The sequence below is a fragment of the Mercenaria mercenaria genome, chromosome 17, assembly GCF_021730395.1.
Source record: "Mercenaria mercenaria strain notata chromosome 17, MADL_Memer_1, whole genome shotgun sequence".
Taxonomy (NCBI): Eukaryota; Metazoa; Mollusca; class Bivalvia; order Venerida; family Veneridae; genus Mercenaria; species Mercenaria mercenaria.
Genome location: NC_069377.1, coordinates 39,507,340 through 39,513,010, shown reverse-complemented (window position 1 = coordinate 39,513,010; position 5,671 = coordinate 39,507,340). Strand labels below are relative to the sequence as shown.

General features: G+C 32.5%; 1 long non-coding RNA gene across 1 annotated transcript; it reads left to right on the top strand.

The window, feature by feature from the left end:
• The first annotated feature begins 3,137 nt into the window (after positions 1-3,137).
• LOC128550350 (uncharacterized) lies at positions 3,138-4,491 on the top strand. Its single transcript, XR_008368236.1, has 2 exons — positions 3,138-3,368; positions 3,781-4,491. It is a non-coding gene; the product is annotated as an uncharacterized LOC128550350 (long non-coding RNA).
• Positions 4,492-5,671: the final 1,180 nt, after the last annotated feature.

Below are 5,671 nucleotides of genomic sequence, written 5' to 3'. Positions count from 1 at the left end.
TGTTGCACATTTCATTACCTCTGATGAACAGACTCAATCAAACTTAGTCTGCTATTGTTCTTCTTGGTTGCATTCTTTGCTTCCGGACGATCTTTTTACAGATTTTGTTATTTCACAACAGCAATCTTTTAGTGCCATGTGGCGGCTGTAAAAAGCCTCCACGTAATTAGATTAAGTATTGTTATATTTTCAGGTCCTCTGGGATCATTGAGTCCATTCAATAGATGTGAAATAGACTTCTGCTTAACCCAGTGCTAGGGGCGTGAGAGGTGCTACACATTTCATTACCTCTCATGAACAGACTCAATAAAACCGAGTCTGCTACTGCTCTGCTTAGTTGCATTCTTGGATCTTTTTTACAGATGTTATTAAGGTAGTTCTGCACGTTGGGATCGATTTTTTTTCTACAATATAGAATCTGATTAAACTCTGATTTTTCTTATACTTTGAAAATCTAGCTAATAAAAAAGATAGGATCCAGCGCTTGATTTTTCGCTAGACTGATTGCAGTTTGTTGTGTTGTTTCATTTTAACAGTTTCATTAGGACAGCCGTTTCTTCCCTTTAAAAGAAGATCTTCTCAACCTCAAAGGATTTTCAGCGCTATATTAAATTTTCCTCAATATTAATTCTATCTTATGAAATTTTCTAGAAAAATTATTTGATTACTTATTTACTTGAATTCAATAGACAGTGTACAACGTAGAAATAATAAGTCGTTTGAGCCAGATAATATGCCATTACTAGTATTTTCGACTCGTACATCCATGCATCACGTGTCAACACTGTGAGTTTATCAACGCTTACCGGAATAATCGGGATATTTTCGCAAAAGCTTCATGCAGTAATGGTTTATGGTAGTATGTACAGTAATTAGAAGATAATTCATAATTCAAGTGGCTGTTGATGAAGTATAGCGTACTTATTTAAGTGAAAACGGTACCTTCAAAGAAATTTACCCATCGTAATGACAACCTTAAATGTGACGTCGTCTTTGAAAACCGGTCCAGATGCGGCATGACGTAATATCGAGAAACGACGTTCAAAGTTGCGCCAAGTTTACGCGCGCAGCTTTCTTACACATGTTTTAATTAGCGAAAGTTTGACCGTTAAAGTACGACTGCTTGTTGCATGATTGATAACAGCCTACTAGATAAAGAATATTCAGACATCAGACCTGTAAAAAAATAGTAGTATTACGCCTGAGACAAAATATTTCGTTCAAATCAGTTGTTTCCCCTTCGCTACTGTATGTTTCCTGTTTCGGATTTATCAGGGAAGCATGTTTACTTTTGTTTAACTTCCTTTTAATCAACGGTGAAGGGATCTGAGACTTGTAATATTGTATACTGATTTGGTAAGTACCGTTTATAAACAGTTATTAATGTAGATTCTCTAATATATTTGAAACTTTCACTGAAACAAGTCTGTCTTTACCCGGAAGTGAATCCAAGACATACCAAGGGAAATTTATGAAATTTATCCTGTGGCCACTAAACACAGATGATTTCATTATGCCTGTGTATTTGATATAAAATGGCCAGTTGGGTTGTCACAAAGATTATTGAAGGCAGGCAGCTTCTTACTCAAGGTGACCAGGATTCATCGAATTATTTCATGGCCATAGTAAGCATTAGTATAAAAAAATGCAAAATACATGTAGCTATGGTAATAAATAAATTTGATGCAGACTTATAGATGCCTGCCTATGTCACATCATTTCTCGAAAAGTCCCCTTTCACAGTAGTAGCCAAGGTATTTTAAAAGGAAATATGTAGATGTCCGGTAACCGGACGCCTACCCTGCATAATTCTAGCTATCCGGCAACAAGACGACCAGCCTCTCCGCGAATGTTTTTCTGGCTGTTCGGCGATCATTTTATATATGAATATTGTAATGAATAAATTTATTGTATCATATTTTTTTGTCTTACTAAGGTTTGAATATTCACCTGTAAGGCTTATTCAGAGTCAGACAATATTTTAAAACTGATTACCGGACGCCTAGAAAACTCTTATAGGATAGGATAGGCTAGGCGTCCCGTTACCATTTGGCTAAAACACTGGCTAGGTTTCTGGTTACCCAATGTCTAGACGCTTCAATTTATAAAATGGTAACTGTTTTTGCTGCGGGTCTTATAAGTCATGTTATAGTCTGGTGACTACTCTTTCCATTATGATATATTATAATTGTTGATTCAGAATGTTTTGTAACAGGATGGTTGTATAGTATAGTGGGAATTTATGCTATATAACGAAAACCTTTTTATTTTTTAAAATTTTTGAGCCTTGCTGTGTGTAAAACAATTTATGATCCTTTAAAAAATAGATTCATAGTATAATAACTTTTGACGTATTTTGTGGTAAGTTTACAGAACCTTTCACAATCACATTATTAAAGGTATTCAGTTTTTTATTTTTAGTGATGTTTACAGTACATGTAATGTGTCTTCTTTCAGATAATATTCCTTGTTCCTTTGATGGTTCATTCCACTACAGCTGGTTCATATACCCTACAACAACCAGGAAATTGTTCTGTTTACTTTAAGATCTGAAGAAAATGTTAGATATTTTGGATGTACTTTGAGGAATCAGGTAAATAACATGCAGCTAATGGCTCCTATTATAATTTTAATGCAATATATTATCAAATTATACCTCTGTCTAGGTTTTGTAAGAGCCTGTACAAAATAAGTCTACTTCTACACTAATGATTTGTATAATGTATGTACATGTACTGTGACTATTGAATGGCTAAAACTGACAAAACTGGCATTATTGAAATTTAATTTCAACAATCCGGTTTTGAGGAGGATCAGTTTGTGAGAAGTCTTTATTACATTGGCTATTAGCCTGAGAAAAGTATGTGGCACTCAATAAAATAAATAATTTGAATGCTTAACACTACATACATGTACATGTGTATAAGTTGATATCTCATTAATTTGTAGAAGAGTTCTAAATAATAGGAACTTTAATTAATTATTTGAAGTAATTCAATGAATTGTAATTTAGTTTAATTGTAATGTGATAATTTTCAAATTTAATTAACCCAGTATTGATTTAGAAATTGTGATGTGATTGAATTTTCTTACCAGTTTATTGCACCAAGAATATTGATTAGAATGAAGACTGTAAAGGTTCCTGAGATACATGAAGATAACAGATACTTTTACCAAAGACTTTTAAATCTTTTTTCAGGAAGACAAGTGTTTCCTCTTGTTTATGAAAGCAGCTCAGTTGGTTAAGGGGCAGACAACTTGTGAGCATGGTACATCACTACCTGTATTGGTATTCAATTTTGACAATGCTGCTAGCTAAAATTGAAATAACATCTTGCTGTGGTATGGTCTGTGGAGAGTTTTACTAGGTAACAACCATTTTTGATAGCTGTTAAAACAGTGTATACTTTTTACCCTTAGGCTGATTGAGGCAGCTATGTCTGCCTTTGCAACAAGTGCAGATCAAGATCAACCTGTACATCTGTACAGTCTGATCATGATCTGCAGTGTTTGATATTTAGTCAGCAGATTTTCTATGAGAACCCCCTATAAGCTGTAAATGGTGCTGTCTCTATTTAAGATAGAGTAGTCCATTTTGCAAATTTAGCAGGTTAAGGGTTCAATAAATGCAAAAAAATGTGTTTTAGAACATCCTATTTGCAGTAACCAAAATCTACAAAAGAATCATCTATTATCAAATAGTGATAATTCTGCTTTTATTAAATAATGCGACTCCCAGGTTAATTATTTAAGATAAAATATTTTACTTATTTGTTACAGGATATCACAGATGGATTTATATTCAGCAATGATCACAGACCATGCAAAGTTTGAATCTGACTTGCACTTTCGAAGTTAGAAGAATCTGTGCAGGAGGGTGAATGCTGAGACCTTTAATAATACATGATATTGCTGACACAGTGTGTCAGTCATCAAAGAAAGGTCATAACATTGCACAGTTGGTCAACAATGATTTAAATCCCGTCACATTCTGCCAGTGGAGAAATATCTTATCACAATATTTTAAACTTTTGAAGAAGATAACCAAGTATTACCACTTTATCATGTCTGCAGAAACACCTGGATTGTTAGTGTTAAAAGTGACAGTCCAGTTTTGACAGTTAACTTACTAAAATCTACTCCCCTTGCCAGACGAATATTATTGACACGGAATGACACAAGCCTGACAATGGTACCTGTATGAACTCCTAAGAGGGTAGTATTCATCTGAAAAGTCAAAGGGTTCTGTTTGTCCCAGACCACTTTAACTGAAAACTGAAATTGTGATTGACGAGGATTTTTCCGAGAACTGAAAAAAAGGAAGTGAATATAAAAGATAAAAATTGTTGTTGAATTTAAACGTTTTAATGCTTCAGCCTGTTTTGCTGTTCATATAGATGTGTTTAGCTGTTAAGGTTAAACATCAAGTAAAGGTTGTAGTTTCAGTTACCTACATTAAAGTATTGGCTGGAAATAAATATTTACTTTTCATCAGAGCTTGAAGCAGTGTAACCTTCGTCAAAAGTTAAGCTATTATGTTAAGTATTAAAGTATTTTTAGAAAAAAAGAATTTAGTATGTATGTTGCCATGGTAACATAATTCAAGTTATATTTCATTGAAATTATGGATTTGTAATTCAATAAGGGATCTACAGTATATAATGTAATGGTAAAAGAATGTTCACTTTCTTCAGTATTGTCAGTTATAACTAGCCAGTAAAAATAAACAGATATGAGGAAAGGGATGACTGAAATGTTTATTCTTGCATAACTACTTTGGTTACTTTTTTGTTTTGTTTATACTTTTTTCAAAATAGTCATTTATTACCAGCATCTGAAAGACAAGTTATGAAGAAACAATGACAGATCTAACTTATTCTTATGGTTATTACCCATATTACAAAAACTTGTCATAAAACCAAACATTCTTAATATTTTCATGTGAAATTTTCAGAATATTTTTATAAATACATATGCCTTCTAATATTTTACTTTTTAAAGTCCTTGCTTTAAGTGAACAAGTTTTTTTATTATAGAAAAGGGAATCTAATATATTTGTTGCCATGGTAACACAATTTGAGAAATATTTTTATAGAAATTGTTGTAGATTTTAGTTGATTATCATTTTGTGTAATAAAAAGGGATCTTATATATATCATGCAATTGTAACAGAAGATAAATTTATTTCAGAATTGTTGGCCATTACCAGTAAGTAAGAAATAAACTAGAAAGAAAGAATAACTGAAATGTTTTGTTTTTAATTTTAATATCTATGTTACAAAATCTGCCATAAAATTGACAATTTTGAAGATTTTCATCTGAAATCTTCAGGATTTATTTCTGAATGGGTATACTTTCTAAATATGCAAAAACTGAAAATGTCAAATTTCCTCATCTGGACCCATTTTCTCAGTCATGGTCACAAATAACTAATCCATATATATTTCTCTTTGTGCACAGAAACATGATAATACGCTTAAAAGGAATGAACAAACGGAATTGTTAATTATGTTTTTCTGTGTTCGTGTTCAGTCATACGTATGTACCCTAAAGTATTAAATAATAAGAGAAGGTCATAAATGAATGTCGCTTGTTTTTAACAGCAATAAGTTAGTTTGTAATGTGATTGTGTTCCAAATACATGCCCAAAGTACATTAATGCATCTAAAAT